The sequence below is a fragment of the Ailuropoda melanoleuca genome, chromosome 4 (genome assembly GCF_002007445.2).
Source record: "Ailuropoda melanoleuca isolate Jingjing chromosome 4, ASM200744v2, whole genome shotgun sequence".
In the NCBI taxonomy this organism is placed as follows: Eukaryota; Metazoa; Chordata; class Mammalia; order Carnivora; family Ursidae; genus Ailuropoda; species Ailuropoda melanoleuca.
In genome coordinates, this window is record NC_048221.1 from 118,062,467 (window position 1) to 118,071,154 (window position 8,688).

The following is an 8,688-nucleotide window of genomic DNA, read 5'->3' on the forward strand; positions in this document are numbered from 1 at the left end:
AATCACAATTTTAGAAGGAGTGTGTGTGTGTGTGTGTGTGTGTGTGTGAGTGTGAGAATTACCAAGATTTCTTTCTTTGTACTAAGTTGTATGCATTATTAGAAACACAATGTGCATAATGCTTTCTGGAAATTACTTTTAGTCTGTGTAATGAAATCTATTCCTATGCCTAAATTCACTTGAAAACATCATTAGGAAATGAGATTTCTTACCATCACGTAACCCAGATTTCAAAAATCGGGAGTTTTTCAAAACCTCTATTACCCTCTTCGCAACTGAGGCATCTGTTCGTTACAGTCTAAATGAACAGCTGAATTGTTCTAATCGGCAGAAACTCCAATACGGCCAATATTTTGCTTGCTTTTCAGTTATTCAGTTTTAGCTGATACCTGTAAGAGTGGCCAGCTGAATACATCACAAAGAAGAAGACTGAGTCCTGAACAGACAGAAAGATCTCACAGGTCAAACTTCACATGCTAGTGATTTTACTGTAGCTCTTCCATTCAGATCTGCACTGTCTGATACGGCAGCCACCGGGCCCCTGAATCCGTTCAGCATGAAGAATGAGCCTTGTCCCAACGGAGATGTTGCTAAGAGCAAAATATACACTGGATGTCAAAGACTTACTTGGTCCAAAAAAAAAAAAAAAGGTAGAATATCTCACTAATAATCTTTTATATTGAATACAGGTCAAAATGATGACGTTTTGATATATTGGGTTATATAACTACATTTTAAAGACTAATTCTATCTGGGGGCGCCTGGGTGGCTCTGTCGGTTAAGTGGCCAACTCTTGATTTCAGCTCAGGTCATGATCTCGGGGTCCCAGGATCGAGTGGCTCAGTGCGGAGTCTGCTTGAGGTTCTCTCTCTCTCTCTGCCTCTGCCCCTCTCCCTGCTCATGCTCTCTCTCTCTCTCAAAAATAAACTCTAAAAAATTCTTTTTTTTTTTTAATGTGGCAACTGGAAAATATAAAATGACATTCGTGGCTCACATAACATTTCTACTGGACAGCCCTGGGCTGGCGGCCTCCTCAGCAAACGGCATGACCTGTAAGTGCTCTTAAAGCTTAGGAGCAAGAGCTGCTGCAGAACTGTGCTCCAAATCAGGTAAGCAGAGGAGAAGCGGGCTTGGAGTAAGGGTTAAAGCACGCCCTACATGTTTAGTTTCTCTACCCAAAGAATTTTAAGAGTACCCAACCTGACAGTGAAGCTATGCTTATGAACACAAGCCGCTAGGGAAGAGAAAAGTTACTACAGTGTATGTAATACCTGCCTTACTTCGCTCTGTCCTAATTGATAATGCAGCCTTCGTTTCAGCTCCGTGGTCGCTAACTGTGCTCATTCCGCTAGGCGGTGAATCACGAATTCACTTGCTTTGGGTTTCTGTTGCTTGTTCCCCCAACCAGTGGTGCTAAAATGAAGACCAGGGATCATTTCATGGAAAGTAGAAATATGAATTTGATATTTTTACATTTAATAGAAAATAAAGCTTTTAGAATTTCATGTATGGGCAACCAATGGCTAGTTTATTATTAGAGGGGCATTATTAGAGGACACACACACACACACACACAGGGAAAAGTTCACGCGGACCCCGAGTGTTGATATACATAATAAATTGAGTACCAAACCCTGGATGTGGGATTACCAGGTTACTGAATCAAAAACATATTGGGGGTCACTGCTGCCAGCAAAGAATTGTGTAACTGCTGGTAAAAACAACAGTGATTTCAGGAGTGGATTGAAAACAAAACAATAATATCTTTGTAATGTTCTGAAATCGCTGCAGGAATGAAATTGAGACTGGCTCCTTTGCATTTCCCAGTCTGATCTGCTGACCATCTTGTCTGCCCATAATTGTTTTCTGCCATTCATTTCCTCCAATTGTCAATTATTACTAAAACAATTATGAAAAAAAAAGCGTGTGTCTTTGTTTCCTGTTGCTGATGAATATCGTGAAGTCACAGACCACGCTAGTGCATCATAACCTTTTCCATTACAATGAATTATGTTGTCACAAACAGGATACAGCTCTTTACTGGGCAAAGAGGCCGTAAACGGGGCTGAATTAGCACAGACATTTTTGTCAGCCGTGACAGCAAGAAATCAACGCTGGGACTTAGCTCTCCACTTTTTAACAACATACTGCTTTTTAGTCCTGATTCTAAGAGTAGTTAGTACATGCTTATCTTGGAGAACATGCTTATCCCAGAGACAGAGTAGAAAATAAAAATCCCCAGTATCCCACCAAGGAGAGATTCCTATTGTCAATATTTTGATATGTAAATTTTTAGTTAACTCTTCTTCATATAAACATATATAATTTTTTAGCAAATGAGTTCGCACCATGTTTATAATTTTTTTGTCTTTTTTTCATTTAACATTTACTAAAAACATTCAATATTTTAATGTAATTTAATGGCTTTATAAAATCCCACATTGTGGACCATTATTTCACAATTTCCTCATTTTGTATACTTGTCCAAAATTTGTCCATCGCAAATAGATACACATTCTTTCACATACATTTTGGTCTCAATCTATGAATATTTTCCTTAGGATATAGTCCTAAAAGATAGATTACTTACTTTTGACTCTATACTGTGTATCTTGAAGTAAATATTTAGGATAAAAGGCCTAGGAAACTTTCTTAACAATAAAAGCACATACGTGCATTAAAAGCTTAATAACCAAACTTGATAATATGTGCCCTCCTAACAAGATAAAGAAGTGACAGATTTTTCATGGTTACAAAGTTTAAGATCAGTCTGAAACCGGTCTATTCAAAACGCCCTTCAGGCCAACCAACTGTGAGAGGGTGTGTAATTCCATGAAGTCCTTTTCCAGAATCTCCTGGCACAACTAGCCTCCAAACCATTCAGGAGCCCACAGATGATTCTATAGTGATTCTGTGAACTCTTGTTTTCGTAAAGACCTTGCTTCTAGTGGCTGCCCGCGCTGTGCCTGCCTGGCCTGGGCGTCGTTACCTGGGACGGCCACTGGAGGGTAGCCGGGGACAGAGAAAGGAGTTTCACATTGGCGGGCCTGTTCTGGGCATAATCTTTAATTCACCAGATACACAAGAAAAAGTAAAACACAAGGCAGTGAAGGGGAAACCAATTTCGGAAATAAATAGCCATGCAAATACAGAAATACGAAATTCTCTGAGTATACATTCTTCCCTTTTCCTCAGGGAGATTAACCAAAGTACAGAATTCTGGGAGCTACCGGTTAGAAAAAAAATTAAAGACCAGGAATCCAGTTAAAAATCGGGTGACAGCATGAGCAAGTGGTGCCTTTAGATCTTTGCAGAGGCAGAAGGGGAATTCAGAACGGATCCTCAACGTTCTCCGCGGGAATTAGCAGGAGGGCAGGCTTCGGCCTCCTACACACCTGTGCTCCCCTCGCTGTCTCTCGCTAGCTAGGTAGTTGTGGACAGACTACTTAACCTCTCCGAGCCTCCGTTGCCTCTTTTATAAAACGTGGCTAGAGATGCAGCCTGCGCATGGGCAGTTGTGAGCATCAAATAAAAGGCTTGTACGTAGGAAATACCCAATCATTGCTGGCCTGTTGTTATTTCTTCTGCTTCTCTCCTCCCTCCTAAGCTGTTTCCCATTTCCAGCTGTTCACTTATGATTTCTACCTGGCTGTCCCATCAAGGCATCAAAGTTAAAACACCTAAAACCAAAGTCCTGTCTCCCTCACTCATTCCCTGAACTGCTGCTATCTCTCTGATTGGCTATTTCTTAGAATAGACCTTGAAACATAACATCTTCTCTAACGCTTCCTCTCCTCCTATAACCACAGCCAATTAGTTTACAAAACATGTCGATTTTTCTCTAATGTGTCTCCATCTGGTTTCCTTCTCTCTGTTGTCACCAGAACCCAGGCTTTGGCAACCTGCTCTCTTTGTCCCACCAGGTCCTGTCTTGAATGGGCAAATTTTATTTATGTCATTTCCCTTTCCAAAGCCCCTCAGTGGTTTCCCAGTGGCTTTAAATTAGATTCTAAACTCCTCTGTCTGGCATTACCGTCCCACCACAGTCTGACCCCAACCTCTTCCAGACGCTTCTCTCTGGACCCATATGCTCACTGCCTCGGCCCCTGTCAAACTGTTGACACACAGCTCCCTGCTACGGTTGCCAGATTTAGGAAATTAAAACAGAGGACACCCAGTTACATGTGAATTTCAGATAAATAGCAAATAATATTTTTGAATATGTATGTCTTGTGCAGTTGTCTTCATACACACCTGTGCAATAGGACAGTTACACTAAAAAAAGTTTGTTGTCTCTCTGAAATGCACATTTAACCGGGAATCCTGTTTTCCATCTGACACCCCTATTCCTTGGGAACACCAAGAATATTCCTATACCCTAAGAATGTGCAGAGGCCCATATACACAGCTCCAATCCTGTTCTGGACACTCTTCTCTCTTGCTATACCCATCAGCTCTTCAGCCCTGCGAGTTCCGCTCACCCTCCTAACTCCACAAAGCTTGCCTGGATCAGGACTTCCTTATCTGGTACCCACTATCTACATCGTTCATTTAGTTAATGTTAACAATGAATTTAGTGTCAGATGCCTTGTGTCTTACATAATTCCCTTTCTCTGAGTGAGTGCTGAGTTAGCAAAGGTAAAGATTGCCGTCTAAGGAGGAATACTTAATAAATATGCATTGGTGGTATGGCGCTGCTGTTAACCTGTCATACAGGGTATGTGGGCATGAGGGTATTAGAGAAAGAAAACTTCTAGAGGCCACTGATCAGAGACAAACTAAAACCAAAATGCCAGGTGGGCGTAGCCCGGAGCTTGGCACGCTGCTCCCCGCACCCACTTCAACACATCCTACAAGCTGTGGACCACATGTGATGACTTTTCCATTTCTCACCACTTCACACTATCTCTGCAGTAATCTGAGTTCATTTACATTTAAATGTGAGGGCCAGAGGTGACTCTGTCCTGTAACCTATAAACACAGAGCAATTACAAGAGTCATGCTGGAAACCAAGCAATACATTTTTATCTAATCAATAGAAAAGCTAAAAAAAGTTGACAACTTTTCTTCAAAATTAACTAGCTCTAACATCAAGTAGTCTCAGGAGCTTGAAAGTACATCAAGAAACTGGTGAAATGATGAAACGATCCCCCAAATCTATTTTAAATAACTGGGCTTACGTGAATTTATTCATAAGCATCTGTGGGGCCTCCAGAAACCAATGACCAACCATAAGACTTCTAAAAGTGAAAAAAAATACATTCTTAGAATAAAAGGCATAACGCCCAATTTTCTCTATTACTTAAACCTTTGACAGTATTTAAACCATTTTTATTCTCATGTAAACACACAAATGTGTCAGATGAGGAGGTTGTTTTGAAACAGTAAAGGCAGGGAGTTCAACATTCCCAGAAATCAAGATCATCGTCAGCACCGTCTCTATCGCTAGACCCCCGTGGAGGGGCAATTAATGAGGTTACAGTGGGTTTCACTTTGGGGAAATAATAAAACAGATTCAGAATGAACTTTGCAGCACTGGAGTATCTTGGAAATGCGTGTTAAGAATTTACTTGTTTCCTCAGATCCATCATATTTATCTAGATTAATTTTATTTCCCACTATATCTGTATGTTTGAAGCTCAACAAAGAAATCGTGTTCTCCCTACTCAAGAATATTACACTTTACTCCAGTTTCCAAGGAATGGATTCTAATTTTCTAATCAGAAAAAAAATAACCTTTAAATTCTCCTAGGAAAGAGAGCAGCCAGCAAACTCCACGTGGAGACAGAACCACGTCTTGGCGTCCTCACACCAGTCGCAATCGGCTGGCTCAGCCTTTCTGGCTCCCAGCTTTGCTATCTCCTTGAGACAGATTCTAAACATACCAACCTCAAACTGGGATAAGCTAAAATAACAGCAACACGTTTCCTTCTGCTCTTTCTTTTCAACAGACCGCTAGAAACGTATTCCTTTGTTGTCATCGTGACAACATTAATCAAGTTCCTCCAGGACACAAATATGGGTATTCTCAGCAGTGGAGGCAAATACGGTGCATCATTTAAACAAATGTACTTGTTTGATGGCAAGGAATGTTAAAAGAATTTGGAATGTCCCTAAGAGCTTTCCAAGTTTTTATGGGCAGCATCAACTGTTCTTGGATTTAACCCATTCCCTTTCGACCTTTCCACTTACAAACCCGGGGGGCAATTTTCAGGTCACTCAGAGAATGTACGCTACACGAATGTTTTGAAATCATAACTTAAATGTAAATAATTATTGTGAACAGTTTCTATCACTGGAGCTGTTCAGTGCTGTTTTTTGGTGCTTCTGGAAGGTTCTCCTTTGTCCGAAAATGAATGTCCAGGAAAAGAAGCTTTGTATTAAAAATAATAATAACAACTTTCTCTTCATTTACTTTTCTACACAATTTAAATTTCAATTAAAGCAACTTTTCTAAAGTTGAGTCTTTTTGCTTGTGAGCCGATTTTAATGTATTCTAAACCAGTAGTGATCGAAGAAATGGTACATAGATTATTAATCAGCAATTTGAAAGGACTGGACAAATTCAAGAAATTATTTTTCAAAAATGATCTTCAGTAAAATTATTTATACTATTTAATCCCTGGTGATGATGAAACAGAAGAAAACTTAATGGAGATAAAGCTATCTTAAGGAAACAACTACTATTTCAAAAAATATATTTATCATTGTTAAAAACTGAAGATGTCATGACGGAGAGTGGTTTTTATATTTCTTCAGAAATATAAGCAAGCTTACGAGCTTTTCATGAGGCCCTGCCCTCACCGCAGACATGCTGTCTCTCGATAATGCCCATTGCTCACAATATGCATGTAGACACAACAATGGACAATCTTAAAAATGACACTTACCTTAACTCACAGACGTGGAATTATTCCCAGCTCATCCCTCTGTTGAACTGTCTCTTTCCGCTTCACCAACCCCTCAGAAGTTTCTCTTCCATGTATGCAAACACCTAGAGATTTCTGTTCTGTCTTCTAAAACGCTGCCATCACCTCCGTTGCCCCAGTGCTGGTCAAAAGTGGGGAGAGAAAAAAATTTCAAATTTGCAAGCTGTTTACGCCTCACCACAACAGTGAAGCTGCTAAGCTTTGAGCTCAATGAATTAAAGGTTGTTTGGCCAAGTGGCAGGAACACTTCCTCCTATTCTTTCTGAACTTAGTTTTCCTGCCTCCAGTGGAGCTTTTTCCTTTCCTGGGCTATAAATAGGCTGGTCGTAAGAGCACTGAGGAAAGAAGAAGGCAGGAAATGTATTTGATTTCAAAAAGCAGTCTGAGGTGTGTGTGTGTGTGTGTGTGTATGTTTCTTTCAAGTGAATACCAGTAAACAAGCTAAGGGAAATTCAGCTTTGGTCATGGTACCATAGTCAACGTTTAACTTCCTATCATCCCGGTTTTGCTAAATTGACATTTCCCACAAGCAAAGCTTGGGGTTGGAGATGTACCATTTTCTATATAAAATACCATCCACAAACCTACATCACCCCTTCATTTCCCAAAGGAATGACCTATAAAGTGAATTTCCTGGGGGAAACGAGGGAGGTGACGGACCGTTAGGATCACCACACTGACTTCTTCTCACTCACTAGGAGCCGAAATACTTTCGGAGGCAAGGTTCAATTACAGAAGATACCAACAGGTGGATGAGAAAAGCGGATGCTGTGGCTTAAATGAAATGATGAGGCTGAGTTTATAGACCAGTCATCCATCGGCATTAAACTAAAGACTGTCCACAGTTTTGCTACTCAAAGTTGTTTAACTTCTCTCATAATTGAAGAAAACATAAAATAAAAATTAGATCTCATTTTTCACATATCAGCTGGACAGATCCAAATGCTGATATTGTTTGATACCGTTCAAGCGTGGAGAAATAAGAATGCCCATAACAGTCGATGGAAGTACCAACGGGCATCAGCTGTGTGGAGGGTGATTCTCAACTTCTCTCAAAGTGCGACGTCCACATACTCTAACAAAATACTTCAACATGGTTGATTTGGCCAAGTGGGCGTGCAGATCGGGAGTCTGGGGACAGCTCGGTTTGTAATAGACACATTTAGTGCTCTTTTATTTTTTATAGTGTGCATCCCATGTTTTAAAAACTTACCAATTTTCAGGACGCCTGGATGGCTCAGTCGGTTGGCATCTGCCTTCAGCTCAGGTCATGCATGGTCTCAGCGTCCTGGGATCGAGTCCTGCATCAGGGTCCTTGCTCAGCAGGGAGCCTACTTCTCCCTCTGCCTGCTGTTCCCCTTGCTTGTGTGCATGCTCTCACTCTCTCACTCTCTGACAAATAAATAAATAAAATCTTTAAAAACTTACTAGTTCTAAAGATAGAATTTTAAAAACTGTTATTACTTAAGGTCCTTCATATGATTCTGTTAGTTATCTATTGATTATCATTTTCTGTCAGTCATCCCACAGTTACCATCTATCAACAAGCTGTTCTTTACGTTGCGGGAACACTTTGAGAAGCAACACAGGGGAAGCCAGAGAATCTTTAGATAAGAGGGGCTACTCGGTGTGCTGTCTGCTGCCCACGGACCAGTAGCCTCTGTAGCTCTTGCATCAGAATCTCAGTGGGGGTGGGGGCAGCAATCTGTGTGAGCTCCAGGTGACTCCAATGCTCACTACAGTGCGAGAAGCAGTGGTC

The 8,688-nt window shown here is 40.8% G+C and overlaps 1 protein-coding gene across 1 annotated transcript in view; it reads right to left on the reverse strand.

Moving 5' to 3' along the window:
* Positions 1-7,322, reverse strand: part of RASGRP3 (RAS guanyl releasing protein 3) — a 101,884-nt gene extending 94,562 nt beyond the window's left edge. The window contains exon 1 of the mRNA XM_011229800.3: positions 6,891-7,322. The gene's annotated coding sequence lies outside the window, so the exon portion shown is untranslated. The remainder of the gene's footprint in view (positions 1-6,890) is intronic.
* Positions 7,323-8,688: the final 1,366 nt, after the last annotated feature.